We start from the raw sequence: 24,404 nt of genomic DNA, 5'->3' as shown, positions 1-24,404 counted from the left end.
GGGGGAAGACGCTGCCTGCGAGGCTTTCCTCGTGGCTCAGTGGCACAGAACCCCCCTGTCAATGCCAGAGACACAAGAGACGCGGGTTCGACCCCGGGGTCGGGAAGATCCCCTGGAGAAGAAAATGGCAGCCCACTCCGGTACTCCTGCCTGGGAAATCCCATGGACAGAGGAGCCTGGTGGGCTACAGTTCGTGGGTTCTCAAGAGTCAGACGCGGCTTAGTGACCAAGCAGCAACAACAGACGCCGCCTACTTTATCTACTACAGTGCCTGGCACGTGGCAGCAGAGCAGGAAATATCTGTTGAATACGTGAACAAACAGCTACTCTTCCCCCTGTTTACAGATGAGGCCACAAGGCCCAGAGAGGCAAGTCACTGACTCACGGTTACCCAGTAAATGAGGGAACCACAGTTCAGATAAAAGTTCAGATACCCCCTCCCCGGCATTCTCCCTGTCTCCTCTGCCAGCCTGTTCCCTAGCGTCCCTGACACCCACTCGGGGCCTTTTTTCTGCTCTTCCCAACTTCCTCTTCTCTCCCTGCTCAACACACTTTCTTATGGCTAATTCACATCCTCCCGAGTTCCTCATTCACTAAATATTCACCCATTCAGCAATTAAAGCTTGGGACATGTGCTGCGTGCCAGGCTCTGTTCTAGAAGCTGGAGGGACGGCTGTGAACAAGACAAAGATCCCTGTTCACTTGGGGCTTACGTTCTGGAGGAGGGTAGGATGGAGACAAAAAAAGAACAATATAACATATTCAACTAAGTATTTATAAATATTTAATTTATATATATTTAGTTCTTATTTATTGAATAAACATTAATAGATATTTTAATTTATGTTATACATAGAGTTACTTATCAATAGAGAATCTGCCTGCCAAAGCAGGAGATTTCAGAGACATGGGTTTGATCCCTGGAGAAGGAAATGGCAACCCACTGCAGTATTCTTGCCAGCTAAATCCCAGGGAAGAGGAGCCTGCCAGGCTACCTGCCCATGGGGTCACAAGAGTCAGGCATGACTTAGGGACTGAACCACCACCATGTGATATAAACAAATATGATCATTTCAACGTGTCATCAATATAAAAAACGGTGTTAATGGGAGATTGACTCTTTCCTCCTCTCAAGGCTTTGAAATCTAGCGTGTTTCTCTTCTGGAACACGCACGGCTCGTCCAGTGGGTAGTGCACCGGTGAGCAGAGTTCTTGGGTATTTACTGATTGGCAGGAGCCACGAGGGCTCTGAGCAGACTCAGGTTGTAACAGGGTTCCTTTGGGTGGCTGGATGGGGCTGGGGGCTGCGGAGGAGGTGGGGAGAGGGGCCAGATCGTGGAGGTCTCCTGCAAGCTGAGCTCCCAGGCTACGCTGGTAGACCAACAGGGGAGAGAAGACAGGCATCGACACAACGTGTGAATAACAGAGGCGTGAGGCGGCCAGTTTCACGTCGTGTGTTGCTTATACCACAATAAGAAAAATTCAAACTGGGAGTTCCCTGGCAGTCCAGTGGTTAGGACTCGGCGCCTTCACTGCCAGGGCCAAGTCCAAATTCCCAGTCAGGGAACTGAGACCCCCACAAGCTGCGCAGCATGGCCAAAAAAAAAAAAAGAAAGAAAAATTAGAGAGAAAGAGTCAAGGATGACGCCAAAGTACCTGACCCAGGCCAGTGGGAGGATGGATGGACCGAGACGGTGACAAACTAGAGAGAGGCAGGCTTTGCTTTCTTGGCCGCTGTTTATCTGTGCGTCGCTGGGGGGAGGCAGGGGAGCTAGGTGTCAGATGGGTTTGGGTTGAGGTGCCTGTGAAACAATCCAGGGCAGTGTTCAGCAGAGCAGGATGTGTACGTGTGCTAAATCGCTCAGTCACGCCCAACTCTTTGCGACCCCATAGACTGTAACCCGCCAGGCTCCTCTGTCCATGAGGATTCTCCAGGCGAGAGTACTGGAGCGGGCTGCCAGTCCTTTCTCCACGGGATCTTCCCGACCCAGGGATCCAACCCAGGTTTCTGGCATCTCCTGCATTGGCAAGCCGGTTCTTTACCACTAGTGCCGCCTGGGAAGCCCAAGAGGGGGAAGGGCTGGAGGCAAAAGTGAAAAACCTGCTCCCTTGCCCACTCGCCCTTAAGTCCTCTCACGCCCATTTCCACCGCGTGGCCTCCCTGGACACCACGTCTGTCGGCACAAGGAGCACTGCATCACAAGGGCTGGCCCTTCACGCTCCCCCTTCCTCCTCACCACCAGTCAAGGCCCAACACAGACTCCAGACTCCCAGGTGCAGGGTACAGGCTTCCAGAAGCCTCTCTACCCACTCCTGCTGCCCACCCAGCGTCCTTGCCCTTGGAACCCACCAAGGCTTGACGCGGCTGCTCATTCTGCACAGTCTACCAAGAAGCGCAGAACCTGAATAGTAAGCACCACCCAGTATCACTGCATGGACAACTTGCACCCTGCAGGGTGGGCCAGCGGGCGACAGAATCCACGTGCTGAGAGGTCCCCGAGGCTTTGTTCAAAACCCTGGAGGGGAGATGCTTCTTGAGCAGCAGATTCTTCTACAGACTTGGCCAGGTGCTGCGATGAGCACGTGTCTATGATGGACCACCCACAACCGGCTGTGGGACACCACCGGGAATCAGACGCTAATATTTCTGCAGCCAAATATATGAATATTCACACAGAGCACAAAGACAGACTATAAATAGCCTCGCTTCAGGTCAGGTGCCTGACGAGGCACCGCAGGTGAGCTCCTGTTACCACCACTGATGGAGGTGCTGTTACCCTGAGTGTGTCTTGCTCTGCGTGCTGCTGTGAGAAGGGAAGGGTCTCTATGTTAAGCATGAGGCTTTCCCAAAGTCCGGAAGTGGGGAGCCCCTGAGCCCAGGTCCGACAAACCTGGCTTCAGATCCCTGCTCCACAGTTTTTCTGACCCCAAGCCACTGACCTTGTATCTCTGGGGTCTCAGTCCTGAGGGGTCTGGAAGGAGCTGGCTGTTGCCTATAAGCCTTAAATTAATAATGATGATAGCTAACCTTTACGGAAGGGCTTCCCTGGTGGCTCAGTGGTAAAGAATCCGCCTGCTAATGAAAGAGTTGCAGGTTCGATCCCTGGGTCGAGAAGATCCCCTGGAGGAGGAAATGACAACCCACTCCAGTATTCTTGCCTGGAGGATCCCCATGGACAGAAGAGCCTGGCGGACTACAGTCCGTGGGGTCGCAAAGAGTCAGACATGACCGAGTGCCTAGACAGCAACAACCTTTATGGAGCCTGACTGGTACAGGGGGCCCCGAGTGCCACGTAGCTATCACCTCATTGACTGGATCCTTATCACCCTCCAGGGAAGCAGCCTCTGTTTTTTTTATCCTCTTTGAACAGAGGCCTGGTGCAGTTGGCCCAAGGAAGGAGACAGCTTGGGGCTCCAAGTCCAAGTGTATCTGCAATAGGCCCTAAGCACGTCCAGAACACAGTCATACCAGACCCTAGGTCAGGCCGCCCGGTTCCTGATGCTGATCCCCTCCCAGTGGGGATTAATTAGTCAACCACCCACCCATGTGCTGTCTGCCTCCCACTGAACCCTCCCAAACAAGCCCCGAGAGTGAGGTACTATTATTTTACTTCTCAGCTGTACCCCGACATGGCCCACATGGAGGGGGAACCCCCACACACAGTCTCCAGACGAACAGAGTCGGCCTCCGGATCCAGCCAACACTCACACCACCCAGGCTGGGCCAAGCCTCCTTCCAGCACCTAGAACGGCCTCTGGCCTCTCCTTTTTTGGTTCCTCTGAAAGCTCTGCCTTCCTCTGAGCTCAGAGGCCGCTCCAGAGGCTGCCCCAAATCTCCAGGACGAGAGTTATCTAAGCAGCGGGACCTGGCTTGATTCTCAGCAGCAACTCCAGGGTCTGGCACATGCCTGGCACTGAGCAGTCACTCAGTAAATTCTGGCTGCTATCTGCCAGGCTGAGAACGGTGAGGCCTTTCTGGAATGCCACTTGGCACTGCCTCCCTAATCCTCAGTGGACACTTCCCTTTGCCTTGGCAAGTCCCCTTCCAGGAATCTGGCCGGTAGAAACCCTCTTGCACAAGCCACTGCAGGTGCAGATACAAAAATGTCAGGTCGGGTCACTCCCCAGCTGAAAAGCCTGCTGTGGCTCCCATCTCCCTCCGAATGGCAGCCCAAGTCCTGGTCAAAGATGCAGAATGGAAACGCTAGCGTAGCAGAGAGACAGCGTGAATCAGCTCCTAGTGGAGATAAGATGGAATGCCAAACTGCTCAAACTAAAGGAGTCTGCAAACAAGGGAAAAAGGAACACGGGACACTGGAGATAAACTGAAAACTAACAGCAAGATGGGAGATCTCAACACAGCCGCATCAGTAACGAGGGCAAACACAAACGGTCTAAGCCTGCACCATCCACTCGCAGCAGTCTCACATGACTTCCTAGCCCCGGAAACAGAGCTGGTCCAACAAGATGTTCTGAGTGGAAAATACACACTGGACTTCAAACACTCAAGTGCGGGGCGGGGTGGGGGAAAGACCATACAACCCCTGTGGGCAAGGATGTGAAGAAGCTGGGACGCTTGTGTGCTGTCGGTGGGAATGTGAAAGGGCGCAGCCACCGTGGGCAACAGTGGTTCCTCTGAAAGCTAGAGAGAGAATTACCAGATGACCCAGCGATTCCGTGCCCAGGAATATATCCGAAAACACTAAAGGCGACACTCAGATACTGGTGAGGAGGCGCAACAGGGTTAGGAGACCGTGCCACCTCACACCCTTTCTGTTCAGTCACTCAGTCGTGTCTGACTCTTTGCAACCCCATGGGCTGTAGCTGCCAGTCCGTGGGATTCCCCAGGCAAGATTACTGGAGTGGGTTGCTATTTCCTCCTCTAGGGGATCTTCCTGACCCAGGGATGGAACCCGTTGTCTCCTGCCTCGGCAGGCAGACTCTGTACCACTGAACCACCAGGAAGCTCAAAGATACATACAGGCTCACAGTAAAACCTGGTAGCCAAAAGAAAACAAAACCAAGAGTCCACTAAGTAGAGGTTAAATAAATTATGGAATACTCTTTTAGTTTGCTAAAAGAAAGAGTTCTAGGGGGGCAGGGGAGAGGGAAGGATTGAGAGGTTGGGATTAGAGATACAAACTATTATATTCAGAGTGGACAAATGCCAAGGTCTTACCGTATAGAACAGGGAACTGTACTAAACAGTCTGTATAAACCATAATGGGAAAGAATATGAAAAAGAATGTGTGCACGAATAAATATATATATAAACTCAATCACTTTATTATACACCAGAAGCTAACACATTATAAATCAACTATACTTCAATTAAAAAAGAAAAAAAAAAAGAGGGACTTTCCTGGTGGTCCAGTGACTAAGACTCTGAGTTCCCAGTGCAGGGGGCCCTCATTTGACCCCTAGTTAGGGAACTAGATCCCACATGGTGCAACTAAGACCAGGTGCAGCCAAGAACATAAATATTAAAATGAATAAATAAATAGAAAAAAAAAAAACAAAAAAAGAACGGAGTCCGAGATTGCTGTCACGGAAATAATTCTAAGACGTTTATTCGAGCTAAAAGAGCCTGGTGTAAAATAATTCATATGAAACATGCGATCAAGAGGGGAGAAAAATGTGCTCATAGAATAGAGGGGCAGAATGAATGCACCCCAAACTCCTCACAGAAGGCCCGCTGGAGGGGGCAGGATGAGGGGACGGTGAAAAGACTTTCACGGTGCTATATATGACTTTCTTCCCCCTATATAATAATTCATACGGATCTGCCTTCAAGTTGGTAAGCCCTAGAGTGGCGGCTCAAATGGTAAAGAATCCGCATGTATGCCGGAGATCCAGGTTCAATCCCTGGGTCTGGAAGATGCCCTGGAGAAGAAAATGGCAACCCACTCCAGTATTCTTGCCTGGAAAAATCCCATGGGCGGGGGAGCCTGGCAGGCTATACAGTCCACAGGGTCGCAGAGAGTCGGACATGACTGGGTGACTGACATCTTCACTTTTAATTTCAAAGAGTTAAATCCTAAAGGAAATCAAACCAGTCAATCCTAAAGGAAACCAACCCTGACTACTCATTGGAAGGACTGATGCTGAAGCTGAAGCTCCAATACTTTGGCCACCTGATGCGAAGTCGACTTACCGGAAAAGATCATGATGCAGGGAAAGACTGAAGGCAGGAGGAGAAGGGGTCGATAGAGGATGAGATGGTTGGATGGCATCACCAACTCAATGGATATGAGTTTGAGTAAACTCCGGGAGGTGGTGAGGAACAGGGAGGCCTGGTGCGCTGCAGTTCCGGGGGTCGCAAAGGCTGAACCACCACCAAAGAGTTAAATCTGACTTTAGCTTCCCTGGTGGCTCAGGCGGTAAAGAATCTGCCTGCAGGGCAGGAGACCGGGTTGATAACTGGATGGGGAAGATCCCCTGGAGAAGGGAATGGCTACCCACTACAGTATTCCTGCCTGGAGAATCCCAAGGACACAGGAGCCTGGTGGGCTACAGTCCACGGGGTCGCAAACAGTCGGACACGACTGAGCGACTTCACCTTACCTTAGCTTCCCTGGCGGCTCAGACAGTAAAGAATCTGCCTGCAGGGCAGGAGACCAGTTCCATCCCTGGATGGAGAAGATCCCCTGGAGAAGGGAATGGCTACCCACTCCAGTATTCCTGCCTGGAGAATCCCATGGACACAGGAGCCTGGTGGGCTACAGTCTGTGGGGTCACAAAGAGCTGAACACGACTGAGCGACTAATTCACACTTTCACTTTAGCATCCAGGGCAGAACCCTTGGAGCAACTCAGAAATCATCCAGAAACCACTCTATCCCTTGCTACTCAAATGTATGGCCCCAGACCAAGGGCAGCCTCCGTGTCCTCTGGGAGCCAGCCGGAAATGCAGAGTCTGAGGGCTGCCACAGACCCTGCACTTGAACAGGCTCCCCAAGGGATTCATGCTCAAGGTGGATGTTGATCTGCAACACAGCCCAACCTGTCCGCACCAGCAGGTACAGACTAAAGGCTGGTTAGTGATAATAACAGCAACCAACCTCTACAACGGGCTTACTGAGTGTCAGGCCCTGGATGGTACCTTATCTCAATGAAACTCCACAGACACCCCAAGAGGTAGATCGTTTCTGTCTACAACCCTATTTCTGCAATTCCGACCTCAAAAATCTCTAAAAACCAACTCCTTTCCCCCACCCCCCACTTTACTCGAATTGAGGGGTGGGGGGAAGGCAAAAGTTGACCTGCCGTGACCATCCTTCCATATCCCGCTTAGTATAAACGGTCACAGATACACTGGGTGAAGTTCCTTTAGGTTTTTCCGTAAGCTGTTCTGGAAAAACCCAAACGAACTCTTTTGGCCCACCCAATATTAGCAGCAGAAATAGTATTTGCTGCAAAAATCTTTAGCCTCTTTGGGGAAGGAGAGCTGCCCTGCCCGGATGGGAGCTGTTCTACCTCATCTAGCCTGCTCTCGGCTCTGAAATATTCTGAATGTTGAAACACCACTGAAGCCAGTTACTGCCATAAATTTACAACACTTCTGCTGACATGTGACGTCATCTATGAAACCTCTGCGAGGCAGGCATCAGGCCCTTCTTGCTGATGGGGAAACTGAGGCTGAGCGGGGTGGAGAAGGTCCTGCGCCCAGCCAAATCTGCCTTCTGGAGTCCTGACCCCTTCGGGCAGGCCTCACTGACTTACACTCAGTCACCCACCCGGCTCCATCACAAACTCACAAACACATCCCACAAACTCACAAACATATCTGTTGCCTAGAGGAAGCACAAGGTTATGTTAATAACGACACCAAGGAGTGGAGAGAAAGAGGAGGGAGGGAGGCCTCCTGCTGAGCCGAGACCACCCCATCCCCACCCCCACCCACCCACCCCCGCCCCCCCCCCCCCCCCACAAACCAGGCCAGATCCCAGGGCAATAGTAGGAAGGGGGAAGGGCAGCTTCTGCACTATGGGCTTTGGTCCTGGCCCCTGCAACAAGCAGGCAGTGAGGCTTTATGGCTAAAAGCCTGGGCTCTGAGGCTAAACTGGGCAGTCTGGGAGGCAGTTGAGGGGAGGGATGGGCGGGAATCCCCTCTAGCCTTCAGCAGCTGTGTGACTCCGGGTAAGTCACTTAACCTCCCTGGGCCTCAGTCTCCTCATCTGTACAACTTGTAACTGTTGTTCAGTTGCTCTTTGGGACCCCATGGACTGCAGCACACCAGGTTTCCCCATCCATCACTATCTCCTGAAGCTTGCTCAAACTCATGTCCATTGCCAGCGATGCCATCCAACCATTTCATCCAGTTGCCCCCATCTTCGCCCACCCTCAGCCTTTCTGTACAATGGGGGTTGCCCACTGCACCTACCTCCTAAGTTTCCACGTGTGTAACGGAGTCAGGTCTTGGGAAGGCGCTACAGCAGTGCGCAGCATCAAGTGAGCTGTTATTATTAGTGTTGCTATGGTAACTGGATCCACCCTCCCGGCCCCGAAATCCTCCACCAAAGGTTGGGATGTAGAGTCAAGCATGCATTTCTCTGGGGGTAAGGTCAGTGGCCTCCAAACAGGTTCGCCAAAGAATCCTCAAACTAAGGACCACCGCCTGCTCTTAATCGGGCAGAAACAGCTTCACTTTAGGGCTTCCCAGGTGGCGCTATTGAAAAGAACCGCCTGCCAATGCAGGAGACTAATAGACACAGCTTCGCTCCCTAGGTCGGGAAGATCCCCTGGAGGAGGGCATGGCAACCCACTCCAATCTTCTTGCCTGGAGAATCCCACAGACAGAGAAGCCTGTCGCGCTACAGTCCATGGGATCACAGTAAGACACAACTGAAGTGACTTAGCTTCAGCACGTGCTCTTAAGACCTCTAAAGATAAGAGGCAGCTGCCTTCTCCCAGCCGCGGCAGGACTGCCAAAGCTCCCTCCCTCCTAGCAGCTGGCAATACCACCAGCTTCCCCTCAACCTTCTCCTCCCGTCTCCAAGCAGGTCTGCACTGGCCTCCTGAACTCCTTCCCAACTACACAAACACCCTTCTTCTGCCTTCACTCCCCTCTCCTCCTCATCTCCTGACCTATGAAACCTCACTCTTGAGCCCAACCAGCACCACCCCCTCCTGCCTCTTCTAGAATCTTCCTTCTCTCTTTTTCTCTAAGCCTGTGCCAATCCTAGGAATCTTTGTCTCTAAGCCTGTCCCCTCTTTCATGCAGTGAATACTGAGTCTGGACTTCTTCCCAGTCAGGTCCGAGGGACGAATCCTGACAAGGAAATAAACCAAGTGACGTAGATGAAGTTGGACAGGGTCATCAAGGAAGGTTTCCTGGAGGAGAGGGTATTTAAACTGAGGCCTGCAGGAAGGGACGAGGAGCCCAGAGACAGGAAGGAGTGGGTAAAGATGAGGGCAAGGAGGGGCAAGAGCAAAGGTGGGAGGGGGCAGGAACCAGCTGGGTGCCCGAAGAAAGCAAGGTGAAAAGGCAGGAGATGAGGTCAAGGAGATAAGCCCAGGCCAGACTACTGGGCTTCGTGAGAGGAGGGGAGGGCTAGATTTTCACCTGAGAACACTAGGGAGCCATAGAGGATAGCAGATAATAGATACAGATTTTCAATCTCAGGCTGCCAAGAGCTCCATCTGCCTGCCTTCCTTCCATTTATCCACTATCCATTCAGCCATCTTCCATTCATCCACCCCTCTATCCCTGAAGCAATCCATCTTTCTTGCCTCCTCACCATATTCCAGTCTGCCTCGGGCCCCTCCCCGGCCATCAAACCCAGGCTCCTCCCTCTCTGTTTTGGCCAAAGAAGCTCCCACCTCTCCTGTCCCCATCCCTGGGGCTCGAGTAATCACTCTGGGTTGGCGTCTCTCACTCGCGACGCCTCCAGTTCATTCATTCCTCCCGTCTGCATCTTTCCACCAGTGAAGAGGGTGCTGGAGTTTTCTTCTCTGGGATTTGTGCTCCCCAAACCACAGACACCACTACAGCGTCCCATGAAAGGGTACCTGCATCCACTCAGTCGCTCAAGCCAGTGACCTTGGATCATCCTGGAAACCCTCTTTCTCTTATGGCCCATCAACAAAATCTGGGCACCCGAGTGTCCTAGTCCCTCTTTCCCTGGAAGTTTTATGCAAAGCGTCCCAGGATCCTCTGCTAGAAATGGGCTGCAGCCCAAAGCCCCCTCCCAACCCTCCATCCCTGAAGCCCCCCTCCTCCAGGAAGCCTGCCCTGATGCATCAATATAGCCCAGCAGCCATGCCTCCTCCAGGCCAGCCCAGGAGACACTCCCGAGATACAGATCTCACCTAGCTGGGAGGATGGGTGTGTTTGGGGCTTACTCCCCTCCCAGTCCCTGAGGGTAGAGCTCTGAGACCAGGGACAGGAGAGGCCTGCTGTGCGGGTCTGAATTAACTAGCAGGAAGCACCTGGATTCAAATCCTTGCTCCACTAGCAGCTAGCAGTGTTGACCTTGGAAGAGACACTTCACCGCTGATAACCACAACCGAAGGAGTCCCACAGCAGGAAGAAGCAGCAGGCGAGATGGACTAGTGGCAACACGGGGCAACACGGGGCGGGGCCTGAGAGTGGGGGTGCTGGGCAAAAAAGACACAGAGGAAGAAATACAGCAGGAGCCTCTGGAGAAAGCAACAATCCACCAAACAGAGCGAACAGTTTGCCAGGGCACTGAACGATCTGCCAGGGCAGAGGGCCAGGGAAGGGGATCGGAATAAAAGGGGATTGTATACACTTATAAATCTATACTTGCAGATATTTGTATATGACATATACATTTATTACATGCTCATCATAGTGCTAAATTTACATTTACTATTAAACTATTATACAAACTACAATGATATGGAACATGTGGAAATGTACGTGTATACATTTTTTTTTCCTTTTTTTTTTTTTTTTTTTTACTGTCTGTTTGCTTAAAGCAGGCTTATGTTAGGAACTCCCTTAGATAAAACTCCCTCTTCTTCTACAGGGCCTTCCCAGGTGGCTCAGTGGTAAAGAACTCACCTGCTAATGCAGGAGACTCAGGTTTGATCCCTGGGTTGGGAAGATCCCCTGGAGAAGAAAATGGTAACCCACTCCATTATTCTTGCTGGGGAAATCCCATGGACAGAGCAGCCTGGTGGGCTACAGTCCATGGGGTTGCAAAGAGTCGGGCACGATTTCATAAACAACAACTCCTGCTACAGAGTTTGGCCCAGAAATGGGCTCGGTGTCCCCGTGACAAATGGAGGCGCGGTGCCCTGCCCCTTAATGATCTCAAAAAAAAGCAGGACTGTGGGAGGGGGAGAAGAGCTGGGTGGGCGTCAGGAATTCTGCTTGTCCAGCTAGACAGAAATCTGACAAAGAGAAGCAACACTTCATGAAGCAGTTTTGAGAGGTAGGGGGCAAACCGTAGGCATTCAGAAAAGCGAAAGTGTGAGTCACTCAGACGTGTCTGACCCTCTGCCACCCCATGGACTGCAGCCCACCAGGCTCCTCTGTCTGCGGAATTCTCCAGGGAAGAACCCTGGAGTGAGGAGACACTCCCTTCTCCAGGGCATCCTGCTGACCCAGAGACGGCACCGGGGTCTCCTGCATTGCAGGCAGGAGACCATCTGAGCCACCAGGGCAGCCCGAAGGGTTGCACAAACCTGAAGGCCAGAATGGAGAGATTTTCCCAAAACTGTTACCAACCGAGACCTGAGTCTGTATCCGTCTATGAAAGGAGATGCAGCTTACAAGCGACAGCTAAGATTTGACAGAACACAGAATGGCTGGTTTCCAGTCTGTGACTAAACTCAGAGGGACAGCACTTGAGCACCCCCCCCACCGCCCCGCATCTCGGTCTTTCCATTGAGCAAGGGCCAGGCTCCCGTCCTGACCTGCCCCACGGGCCCTGATTCACTCCCTCTCTGTAGATAGTTAGGGAGCGCCTACTGGGCACCGGGAAGGCAGCCAGGGCAGGACGTAACAGCACCTATGGAGCAAGGGTCATGAGCAGCTGGGACACCAGTGCCTTCCTGTCCGGAGCCCTGCAGCTTTGAGGGCTGGGCATCCGGAGCCAAGGAAGGGGCACTCAGGGGTAGGGCGTGATAAAAGTGCTAAGGGGATAGGTCCAGGGCAGTGATGAAGGTGGCTGAGTTGGCCCGGGCCGCACCCACCAGGACTCTCAGGAGATACGTTCCAAGTGGGAGCCTGGGATTGGCACTGTTAGCAAACACCACTGGTGCTTTGGAAGCAAATGGGTCACACTTTTTAAGAAATAGAATGGTGACTCCAAACACAAGCTCTCTGCTCGGCTTTCTTCACCCCTGTGACATATTCCATCCTTCAGTCAGTCAGTTGGTCAGTCAACAAACATCTCCAAAATTCCTACTGCACGCCAGGAGCTGGGAACACGGGCACGCTGTTTCTTTCCTTCCATAGTTTAGAATCGAGTGAGAAAGCCAGGCCTGGAGGGACGCTCACAGGACATCTACATCCCTACAGAGCTACGAGGGGTGGTGTAGTGAGCAGAGACAGCATCCCCAGACTAGGGGCTGAGGAAGGCACCCAGGCGAGGGGCTCCTGAATGATGAGATTCCAGGGGGGTGGGGAGCGGGAAGATCTCTCTCTCTGGAGAGAAAGGAGGGAAAACCTTCCCAAGGACTCCTGCTCGGTGAAAACCAGGCAGGCCATCCTGAGACCACGACTACACGGCCAAGTCTCAAGACAGTGATGCTGAGATGTTCAACCCAAAGGACCAGGCAGGTCTGCGAGAGTCTAAGGGATTCGAGAAGAGGCAAGGCAGACCTGCAAGCCCCGACATGAGGGAGCAGCAGGCCAGGGGCTCTGATGCTCTGCGAGGGGCTGTTGACTAGGAGGGGGCACAAGGGAACTTTCTGGCTGCGATGCAAACGCTCTGGGTCTTGACGGGGTGTGGATTACACAGGCGGCTACCATTTGGCAAGACTCAGGGAGAAGCATCGATCATCTCAGTGCGTTCTGTTGTGTATGTCAATTACATCCGGTGAAAGGATAAGAGGGAAATATACCTCTGTGAAAGAATACACACATCCACAGAACTCGGAGGTGACTGTGCAGGTTCTGGGGAGAGGAATGAAGCCAGTGTGGCAAGAGCTTGCCAGGACGAGGGGAACCCGGCCTGACTGGGTAAAGAGCTGAGAATTCTTCCAGGGGTCCCCCCACCTCGCCTGGGGGGCTGAGTGTCTGAGGATGGATGAGGTGCCTCCTTGAAGGACAGGAGGGAGGTTATACAGCCCAGCCAACTGTCACAAGTGTCCCAGGAGGTCAGTACTGTGGGCATCAGCCTGCCCAGCACCATGCGGTGAAGGAGAGGCAGGACAGCATGCCTCCTCTGGAAAAAGGGGACCCAGGGACCCTCAATCTGCAGGTGTCCTGGGGGAACAGGTTGCGGAGGCCACTGGGGCTCCCTCCAGGGCCCCAGGGGTCATTAACGAGGGTCCCACAGCCATAGCCAGACATTACTCCTTCACTCCGCTCCCAAGGCTGCCAGGCTGGGATCTACGGGACACAAGGGGTGGGGTGGGGGGGTCATCGAGAAGTCAGCAACCCTTTCGCCCCGGCAAGGACAAGAAACACTTCGAAGGAGAATTACAGAGAGACGGAGTGAGCAAGAGGAGGGGAGAAAGGCAACTGGGCCTGGCAGGGGGACTCCAGAGACATGGACCCTTTCTCTGACCTCTGAACCCTGGAAGGAGCCTTTGGTTACAGTCCCCTTGGGGCACACCTGGAAGTAATCACGACAGTGACAGCGGTGACCTGCCAAGCGCTTACTCAGAACCAGGCACTTGCAAAACACTTTTCCACGCGGGACCTTATTTAACAAATGCAAAAGCTCTCAAAAGAAGCATCAGTTATTATCCCTGTACTTCTGCTTCTCTAATCTGGAATGAGAGGAGGATAGTAACTTGCCTCCAAGTCACAAAGTCAGGAGAGGCAGAGAGAGGACCCGAAGCCCTCACTGTCATCTATCCATCCCTCTGTCAACAGCCCACCTTCTCTGTGATTTCTGCACGGAATATCAGAACCCCCAACCCACACAATACACATCCAGGCATAAATCCCCAAGCATGCGTGATGTGAAACAGCTACCAGCGTGCAAAGCCTGGGGTGGCCAAGACAGGATGGAACAATCTGACCACAGCTTACCGCCTGCAGCCTTGATTGCCCCCACCTGTGAAATGGGCAGATCCCAGACATGATGGTAGATTATGGATGCCAAAAATAATAATACCATTAAAAACGTTAATGTTACAGTTGAACTGATACAGTGTTTGGAATTTGCTTAAACATACTTTAGCACAAAAGGGAAAGGAAGGGCAGAAATGAGGAAGGGGGATCAGGAAAAACTGGCAAAGCTGGAGATGGATACACAGGGGTTGATTATTCTATTCTCTCAACTCTTGGTGGGTGCTTTAAAATTTCCATGATAAAAAGTTAAAATAACAACAAGCAAAGCAAACCTTCCCTGTGCACTCCTGCAAGCCAGGGTCTGTCTTAAAAGCTCTCCTACATCTTCACTCATTTAAGCCTCACAGTGACCCCATGAGTTTTGTCAGAGATGAGGAAACTGAGGCCCAAAGGGGCACTTGATTCCCTTGGATTCTTCTTTTCAATTAAAATAACCAACATTGTCTGCCCAGGGTTTTAGGGGAAGGAGGCAAAGACTTGGTATCTAATTCCACGGGAGACTTTGGTACTCCTCTCCATCACTGTCAGCATCATCACCGCCATCACCACCATGATCAGCACCGTTACCATCATCATCACCATAACAACCAGGAACGTTTGCTGAGCACTGGCGATGTGCCAGGCACCATGTGAAGCGCTCAACAACCGTGAGCACAAAGGTGCGTCTCCCGTCACAGCCACTCCTCCAGGTAAGGAGAGTGAGGCCCAGAGCGGGGCGGCCCCGTCCAACCCCAGGGCCGCACGGCCTTGCCGCATGCCAGAGCAGCCTGCCCTGTGCCCTCCGCAGCCAAGCAGTACAGAATGCCAACGTTCCCTAGGTGCCTTTTGGGAAGACAATGGAAAGCTTTCAGAGCAGGGAAATCAGCATGGGGCCCATGGGAGAAAAGTAATCATAGAGAAAACAACGGCAACATCAGATGCTGATTCCCAAACACCAACTGCCCGCCGGCCCACTGCCTCCTCCTGCCCTTACAGCCCTGCCAGGGAGACGCCACGGGCCCATTTCACAGACAAGGAAACCAAGACCTGAGGAAGGATCACTCGCCCAAGGTCACACTGCAAGTAAGTGCAAAAGTCACCTCCCCTGCCTGTCAGTAAGGGAGTTCACAGCCCAGGATTAAGGTGATAGGGCTGCCACTGAATGACAGATGACACTGCCACGAACAGCCTAGACTAGGCTACCTATGAGTTTGTTAGATACTATTTAATCCTCGTAACAAAGTTTCCAAAGATAAGTACTGAGACTGGCCCATTTAACAGAAGGGAAAACTGAGTCCCAGAGTCAGCAGGCCCTCAGCCTGCAGCCATTCAACCAGCAAGTGGCAGAACCTGGATTTGAACCAACAGCACCCACGCCCTTGATCTCCACCTGGGGTGGGTGCAAGTTACGGGCAGGAAGGAGGGGGCAAGGAGGTCATGAGAAGCAAAGACAATGGGGCGGACTGGCGGGATGACTTGAACAGGAGGGGGAATGACTTCCTTCAAGATTCAGCTGCACAGGTGCCTCCTTCGTGTGACCCAATGACAAATAGCAGGCTCTTGACCCATCAATCCCTGCCTCCAGTATATCCTGGCGGCATACCCGTTTCCTAAAACACCAAGCAGCTGTCTGTCCTCCTGTTCGGCAGGTAGAAACATCAGGAAACACCTCCATGTCCATGCTGAGTCATGGAGGACGTGCCCACACCAAGGAATACAAGACAGTCAAGAAAAATCCAGAGAAACCCTCTGGGTACTGTGTAGGTCTCCCAGGGAGACGAAGCAAAACAAGCAACATGCAGGACAATGGGCAGAGGGTTCTAGCGTGTGTAAAATACATATTTTTAAAGACATACACATGTACACAAATGTATGTGCACAGAACATCAGGATTGAGGAGTCGCCTCTGGGGAGCTGGGAGACCAGGGAGGTCCCAGAGGAGGAAAGGGGAGCTATGTTTGGCATTTTGAATTTGTCCTGGGTATCACTCAGGAGGAAAAAAAGAGAGAGAGGGAGAAAGAAGGTGTTTCGTCCCTGGAGCCTTTGCAAACCACCCAGACAGAATGGATCAAGTCCTCCAGCAGCCTTGAAGACAACTCTTCTCTCTGCCCTCCTCCTGAACTGGGTCCCCATATCATAACTGGGCCCTGGAGCCCAGGCATACAGAAGACCTCAGGAAGTTTGATTAGGAACAATTAGAGACACAAAGGCCTTCTCTCCAGCTTCTCCTGCCAGCAGATCCCCAGCATCAGCGAATATCCATAAACTCAGGACACAATACTCATTGTTGCCAAGCCAGAGATGTCTTAGAAAACCCTCTCTCTTTCCCGCTGGGGGGATCCTGCGTGCCGCTGAGACACAAAGGCTTCAGTGGATGGGGACAGAACTCTAATGGTGGGACCCCGGGCAGGGGAGATGTCTAGGGAAGGAAGGAGGAGGGAATCCTCGGGGACCAGTTAACCAAACATTTCCCACGTGTCTCGAGAGTGACACATCCTAACTGGAGAGCCAACTCAGGCCCTCCGCCCTCAGAGTGCCCGGGACAAACATGGGTATGAACCAGTGAGGGGGGGCGGGGGGGGGCGCCGCCCAAGTGATTGTGCTTGGCGGGGAAAAGTGTTTCATACCACGGATGTAAAACAGGCAACTTGCTGTTTCCAGTAAAAGTCAGGGAGCCCGGTGAGGGAGAGACCCCAAAGAGATCAAGGCAAGATAACCATGCCCCCCACCCCTCTCCCCTGCAGGGCAGGAGAGGCAGAAAGGCAACCCTTCACTGCTTTCCAAGCCCAGGCCGTCTAGAAAGGAATGCCATGTTTTCCTGTTTCCAATTAACTTCCCCCCACCAGCAGCCCTCTGCATTCTTGAGACCAGGAGTCAAGACAGCCACGGGGAGAGCTGGGGAGGGTGACTCTGGTTGTGGCTGGGCCTGGGGTGGAAAGGTGACCCCCTACCCCAGGACCCTCACACACACCCCAGGACCTCTCCAGCCAGGCTCTCAGGGCTTGGCGCTGACCCCTGGGCCCTTTCAAAGGGGAGAGGAGGGAGACCCCCCCCCCACATCCCCAGGGAAAGTTGGGGAAGGCCCCGGAGGCCTCTGGGAAGGAAGTTGGCAAATAAGGGGGCGGGGCATAGGCCTGTCACTCCTGGGCCTTACTCATGCTTCCCCCACTTCCCTCCCAACCCCCCCAAAATCAGGAAGCACTCACTCCAGAGAGGCCCACAGCCCCGCCCCTCCTGCCCCCACCCCACAGGGATTATTATGACTTCTTACGCCTGTCACCTCAGGAAAGTATCCGCAAGGGGTCCCTGAAAGTGTTCGCCCTTCTCCAACGGTACCCCCAGCCCTTCATCCCTGCAGTCTGGGTTGGAATCCCCTCTCAGCCACAGACCGCAGTTTCCTTATCTGAAAATGGGGAGGTCACCCCTACAGCCTCCCTCCCAGGGTAGGCTGGGCCCTCCACAGCCCTTCTCCCTCATGCCAGACACCCACCCACCCACCCAAGGGTTTATTTGGCACCAGTAAGTGCTGAAGGGAAAGGGTCCCAGAAAGCTGGAGGAAGGGGGTCACCAAAGTGAAACTATTTTGTGGTGCTCATCCACCACAGGGAATTCCTCCAGGGTCTTTTGCTGGTCACCCTCAAAAACCCAGCCCCCCAACATTCCTCCCCATCCCTACAGGCCAGCCATATTCCCGCAGAGTGAGGGGAAAACAAAAATAACACGCGTGGATAAAACTTTCAGCCACGGGGAGATCAGTTAAAGAGGCTCTAATGGTCCCCCCACCCCCTGCCGATGAGGAAACTGAGGACAAGTGAGTTGAATCTGGTGCCTGAGGTCGCAGGGTGGGACAAGGAGCCTGCCACCCGGGCCACGGGGAGGATAGGCAGGGACTTCTCTGCCAGCTGTGTCACGGCACCACACAGGGTCGCCAGGCAGAGCCACAGCGAAGTTCCCAAGTAGTTCAGCGTCCCTACCAGCAAAGCTGAGGAGCAGCAAGCTGGGCCAAGAGCCAGCTCAGGTGCAGGAAGAGGATGACAGAGGGGCCAACCACCAAGTGCCCACCCCCCTCAAGCCCCACGCAGCAAGGCCTGGGGCCCCCCTTCTCCCGACCCCCACGTCTTCAACCCTCTGCTCCTGCAGGTGAACGCTTTGCTTGGGCCGCAGGTGAAAGCACCCTGCCCTCAGCCCAGCTGACCCCTTACGCGTACTCTGTGGGGGGAAAGAAAAAATTTGGCAACTCCTTCCCCGTCTCCTCTACATTTGAGACCCAGCTGAAGTCAAAGGGATGAAAATGACAAAAGCAGGTACAGGCAGACCTAACAGTTTTGAGCTGAGCTGGGAAAACTTGAGATGGTTACAGACTGGGGCCGTGTGACCCTGGGCGAGTCACTCAACTGCGGTGAGCCTCCATTAGCCTGTCTGCAAAATGGGACTCACATAACTGCCCCCCCCCAACTTCCTCCTTGGGTTGTGGCCAGTGTGTAGCTCACCTAACAGCGGCTAATCCCTAAGTGCTCTCTGGGTAGGGAGATGTTATTTCCGGCTTCTAGGAGTGGGGGAGCTCCGAGGGAGGGGCAGAGGGTGTAGGTAAGCATACCCCTTAAGGCCCGCTAGACACTGGCACGGGGGTCCTCATCTGCCCACCTCCCTGGTTCTCCCATCACCCCAGCAGGTCAGAGATGACAGAGCCCCCCCGCCCAACTCCCATCCCAAGTGGGGGTTGAGGTTGAAAGCACAGAGCGCTTATCCGAAATCTCAGGCCGTGAAGTCTGGGGTGTTCCGAAAAACTGTTTCCTTGAGGAGCAGCCGGCGAAAGGAGGTGTGAGGGGAAAGCAGACACATCCCCCTAGACGGTTACACTATAGGCGGGCTGTGACAAAAGGGGCCGCCTGGCCGGCATCAGTCCGGGCACGGGCAGCAGCAGCCCCGGCCCGGGCACACCGGAGCCCTGGGACCTGTCACCCCGGCCTCCCGGGGAGCGCTGACACAGCGGCCTCTGACCCCACCTCCCGGGAAGTTCAGCTGCTCAGAACCACAAAGCAAAACAAAGGGGTGCGGAGAGGAAGGAGCCGCCGAGGCTCCAATCACCGCTGCCTCCCCAGCCCGCCCGCGGCTCCTCGCCCCGCTCGCCGCTGGCCGCGGACCAAGGCCTGGGCAGCTCCCCGGTCCCTTGTCTCCCCGCGGGCCGCCCGTGACAGGAGCCGGAGAAGCCGCCGAGGGGCAACCAGGGATGGGAAAACCAGATGGCTCCGGCCCTCCTCCCGCCTCCTCCATCCCTCCCTCCGGGTGCCCGCGGCCTGGCCGCCCTCCGCAGGGGCCCGGGGAGGCCTCGGGCCCGGCTCGGCCGGGCTCACCCCAGGGAAAAGGTTGCCTTTGTCTAAAGGTCACCACCCGAGCGCGGTGCCCGGGCTGGGCCTGGTGCCTCCCATTCCCCGGCCGAGGGGGTGGAGATGGGGGGCCGCCCCAAATCTCGGGAGGTGACAGGGGTAAGGCTCACTTCCCTCCTCCCCCCCACCCCCCTCCCCGTAACGGCCCCCTCCGGGACCCGCCAGCTAGCGGGGGAGGGGGTCAACTCCTTTCACTGCTGGGGGGTGGGGGGACCAAGTCAACTCCTTTCATTGTTTAGGGGCGGTGGGGAGGGGGAGACCCAGTGGCCGCCTTCCGCATCCATTCCCCCCCCCCAGCTTGCCAGAGGCCCTGTTTCTCCCCGGACCCCCAGGAGTGATTTGAGGAGGGGGCGCAGGGCACGGGGCGAAGAGGGGGAAGATGAAGGCTCGCCGGCTCCGGCCGGGAAACCACCATCCGCTCCCCCATGGCCCTCTTCTTCTCCGAAAGGCGGGGAGCGGAGCGAGGGGAGGGGGCCCCCGGGCCGGGGGAGGGGGTCTCCCCGCCCCTCCCCCCGTGGAACGTTAGCTCTCGTTTTTCCGCCGCTCCATTGTATCCCCGGCAGCCGGCGGGAGGGCCGGGGAGGCACCGGGCGCGGGCAGGCGAGCCCGGGGTGGGTGGGCGGGGGGGTCCCCGCAGGATAAGGGCGGCGGCGATGGTGGGAGAGAAGCGGGGGGTGGGGGGAAGCTGCCGGGGGTGGTGGGCGCGGAGCAGAAAAAGAGGCAGCGGGCGCTGCGCCCCGGTTGGGGGGCTGAGTGTTGAGTGTCGGGGGGGTGGGCTCGGCCCCGGCTTCGGCTCCCCCAACACACACCCTCGCCGCCAACCCCCACTCCCCCCCTCGCTTTTGCGCCCTGTCACAGCCCCGACTCGCAGGTAGAGAGAGTTAAGAGATTTAAAGAGAAATTGCTACATTGTGAGAAACTCACCCTGATGTTTGAGCAGCCGTCGGCGCGGGGTCTCCGAGACGGCCCCGCACGGGCTGCAAAGGGAGGACCCAGAAGGGGCCGACCGGCCGGGCCGGTCAGCGCACTGCCTGATTGCATGGCGGCCGCCCGGCGGCCTCCGCCAGGCCCCTGCCGCCGCCGCGCGCCGCGGCCCGGGCGCCCTGGACTCGCGCCCGCTCCGGGCGGGACCCCTCGGGTTTACCAAAAAAAAAAAAAAAAAATTTTTTTTTAATTAAATGCAAAAGGAAAAAAAAAACCTTGCAGGTTTTGTGTTCCGCCCCCCCCTTTCCTCCTCCTCCCTCCGCCCTCACCGGGGGACGGGCTTGGAAGAGGCCCCGCCCCGCGACTCGGCGAACCAGCTCCGGCTCTGGGCGCGGAGCGGCGGGCCCGCAAGCGAATGGGAAGCTGCGGACGCCCCGGGAGGGTGACCTCCGCGCCGGCACCGCCCCCTCCCCAGCCGGAGTCCCGGGGGTTCGGGGGCGCGCTTTCCCAGGCTCCGGTGGAGTCGACCGACAGCTTCGAGCGGTGCTCCGGATTAGAGAGAGAGGCTAAAGGGATTGGCGCTCCCGGACCTCGGGCTCGACTGGGCCGGCTGGGGAGGGGGCGCCGTTCACCCTGGGCGCCCCGACTCGGGGGACGATCGCCAGGCGGGAGGACGCGAGCAGGGGCAACGCCGATGGTTCGAAAAGGTAGCGGGAGTTGAGGATGGAGGATACGGGAGGCCCCGTAGGTGGAATCGCGAAGGAGCCGGGAGTCGGAGTTAAAAGCGTGGAAGGCGCGGGGGGCGGGCGGAGGCTGTTCTGGGGCTCCTCGCCGGGACCCCGAACGCTGCTTGCTCACTCACCTCAGTCGGCCTTTTGAGCTGCTACGGCCCGGGGAGGGCGCCGGGGACGCGGGTCCGACCTGTCTTACCACCTCGGGCCTCGCAGATGGGATTCCCAGAAGCCCCGGGACGCCTCGGTGGTGTTGGGTCTGTTTCCGCCTCGCCGGGCTGTGTACGCCTTGCGGGCGTGACAGTTCGATTCGCGCATTCCTTCAGGGAACGCTTGCAGAGCGCCTGCAGTGTGGCCTGCGCCGTGCCCAGGGCCCATTGAGCACCCAGACAGCTCGGAGCTACCCTTCCGGGGCGCACAGGCCAACGGCACCTACACTCTGGTCTGTTATCTTCCGCTTCCCCGGTGCCCTGGAAAAGCCACGTGCATACCGAAGCGACTCAATAATAATGTGTGTTGAATAAACGAGTGATTGTTTTAAGCTTTGTGTTTTAAGCTTTAGAATTGATCCTGGGATCTTGGTGGTACTATGCATATTATTGAAGAGACCACGGAGGTCCAGGGCCCTGACGCCAACCAGTGAGCCCTTGGTTCACATCCTCCCACTTCCTTTGCTGTGTGACCTTGGGCAAACTACTTCACCTCTCCGTGCCTCCATTTCTAAGGGGAAATCAATAACAGGCCTCATTTCATAGGGTCATTGGGAGAGAATGTTCTCATGGAGAGCAGCACCTGACAGGAAGTGCAGATAAGTGCTGTTATTATAGCAAAAATGAAATTTTATCCGTTCCAGATGTGAGCACATGTATTGCCCCAAACATAAGACAGTAGTCAATCTATAAGTTATACAGTGGTCATCCACAGTCCTTGGAGGTATGTGACCCTTCCAGGAACAGCAGTATACACAGACATTATTTTTGTGCAGTTTGCCTTTCATCTGCCAAGATTGAGCCTAGGGGGCTATGCCTTGAGTATTCATGTATGTGCTGTTTTTCCAGTCTTCACCAGAAGAGACCTCCAGGGACCCCCACCTGGAGGTCTTTAGTGATTCCCACCTTGGTGTTCAGTCTGGAAGCTGTGTCTGACTCTCTGTGACCCCATGAAGTGCAGCACACCAGGCCTCCCCCCTTGCAGTGTAGAAAACTAAATTGGCTCAGAGAGGGGAAGTGTTTTGCCCAGGGTCACACAGCCAGCAAGCAGGACCTGATCTGAGCTGGGTGGCACTGATGTCTCAGAGATGCCAATCCTGGGGGACTCGGAACTTGGGAATTGACTGGGGTTCAAAGTTAGCAGACAGGAGGCATTGCAGGGGTGACTATCCAAGTTTATTCATTCATACAGGAAGTATTGTTTATGAGTATCCAGTCTGCCAAGAATATAGTTGTGACCAATAGCACCCTGGTTCCTGCCCCAGTACGCAGTCTGTTGAACAAATAAGTTGCTTACCCTCAGTTTCCCCTGCCCTCAGTTGCAGGCTGATTTGGTGCACTGTGGTAACCACTCCCCACCCCCAACACACACACCCCTGTACAGTACCTGGCACTTAGTAAGTGCTCCAGAAAGATCTACGAAACCATGAGATAATGCCCACCCTTTTACAGACATTCTCTTTGGACCAGGTCCCCAGGAATAGGCATGAGTATGAAAGAAGCCCCCAGTCTAGCCATGGCTGGCAAAGCCCTAGGAGGTCAAACATCCAAGGCCAGAGGAGGGGTCAACATGGGCCCCAATGGAAAGAGACCTGCTATCCTTTGGGGGGGAGTGACACATACCTTCACTTTGCAGCTCAGGTGCAAGTTGGGAGTTCCAGATTCAGAATGGAGTTGGCGATGAGACCCAGAGAGGTTCAGCAACTTGGCCCAGGGATGCCCATCCAGGGGAAGGACTTATTCAGTGCACCTGGGTGTTCTGTTTGTCTCCGAGTCACCAGATGGACCTGGGGCAGGCTACTTTTGCAGCTCCTCCATGTTCTCATCTGTACAATGGGACTGTAGAGTCAGACACCAGAATTCACCTCCCCCAACATTTTCTAATGAACATTTTCAAACATGGAAAAGCTGAGGAAATAGAACAGCAACACCAAAATACCCCCCATGAGCACATTCAACAATCAGCACGTTCCTCTCCTTGCTGTGTCTCACATCTGTGCCTCTATCCATTCCTCAAATCCATCTCAGTTTTTTGATGCATTACACACATCTGTGTATCTCTCCCAAACACACGGTTAACACAACTGTAATGACAAGCCCCTGAGCCAGATAATTAAACCTCAGTTCTCATTTTTTGTGTGTGAATGAGAAACCAGAGAGGTAAGACACCGGACCAAGGTCACACAGCTGGGGATTCATACCTAGCTCTGTCTGTTCCCAGAGTCCAGACTATGAAGACCACCGGGAGGATGAAATGGATACAAGGCATGCAGAAGCTCTTAGGGACAGGGACAAAACAGCATTCAGATGTAAGAAATTCGTACTGGAGAAGATGCACCCAACTTTTCTCAGTGAGCAAATATGCTACATCCCTGTAGCCAACGTGAGCTTGGGTTTCCGGGCCCCTCATCTCGTTTAAGGGCTGTTTTAATTATACTCTGGTAGCAGAAAACAACAGCTGGAAACCGCCTCGCCCATTCCACCCCACACACGCTCATTTGCACGGAAAGTCCAGGACATTGGAGAACTAATTTGCCCTCTCCAAGTGGCCAGGATGCCTAGGTCCACTTTTAGTCCACCGGCTTCAAGTCCCGCAGGCTCTCCCAACACTCCAGCCCAGAAGGCTCCCCTCTCCCACCCTCAGTACCAGCGAATTTCTGTCCCACCCCCTCACGTTTCAAGTTCTCCACCCCACCCTCTCAACCAGACCCTAATCCCCTTTATCTCTAACTGCCTATACCTCCTACCCGTCCCACAGCCCAGCTCCTACTCAGCGGGAGCTTGACCGGAGTCTGGCCTGATTACCATCTCTCTGCAGAGAGGCGTGGTTTTCCTTTTTCTTTCTTTCTTTCTTTTTTTTTTTTTAAAAACAAGCGGTTTGTGCCTCTGAAAACCAAAACAACGCCCATCGCGGCTCCTCCCTCGCACCCGCAGCTGCGAAGTTTAAAACTTGGTCA

At 54.6% G+C, this 24,404-nt stretch overlaps 1 protein-coding gene and 2 long non-coding RNA genes across 3 annotated transcripts in view; 1 reads left to right on the top strand and 2 right to left on the bottom strand.

The window, feature by feature from the left end:
* Positions 1 to 20,817, bottom strand: part of BICRA (BRD4 interacting chromatin remodeling complex associated protein) — a 74,123-nt gene extending 53,306 nt beyond the window's left edge. Inside the window, exon 1 of the mRNA XM_069551091.1 lies at positions 20,508 to 20,817. The gene's annotated coding sequence lies outside the window, so the exon portion shown is untranslated. The remainder of the gene's footprint in view (positions 1 to 20,507) is intronic.
* A 60-nt stretch (positions 20,818 to 20,877) lies between these two features.
* Positions 20,878 to 21,779, top strand: LOC138419014 (uncharacterized). Its single transcript, XR_011248836.1, has 2 exons — positions 20,878 to 21,214; positions 21,565 to 21,779. It is a non-coding gene; the product is annotated as an uncharacterized lncRNA (long non-coding RNA).
* An 826-nt stretch (positions 21,780 to 22,605) lies between these two features.
* On the bottom strand, positions 22,606 to 23,129 carry LOC138419015 (uncharacterized). The gene is made up of 2 exons (XR_011248837.1): positions 23,071 to 23,129; positions 22,606 to 22,720 (listed from the first exon to the last, which is right to left on the bottom strand). It is a non-coding gene; the product is annotated as an uncharacterized lncRNA (long non-coding RNA).
* Between the last annotated feature and the right edge of the window lie 1,275 nt (positions 23,130 to 24,404).

This window comes from Ovis canadensis, chromosome 14, assembly GCF_042477335.2.
Source record: "Ovis canadensis isolate MfBH-ARS-UI-01 breed Bighorn chromosome 14, ARS-UI_OviCan_v2, whole genome shotgun sequence".
NCBI lineage: Eukaryota > Metazoa > Chordata > Mammalia > Artiodactyla > Bovidae > Ovis > Ovis canadensis.
The sequence above is the reverse complement of the archived record's forward strand: the minus strand, read 5'-3'. Positions and strand labels throughout refer to the sequence as shown.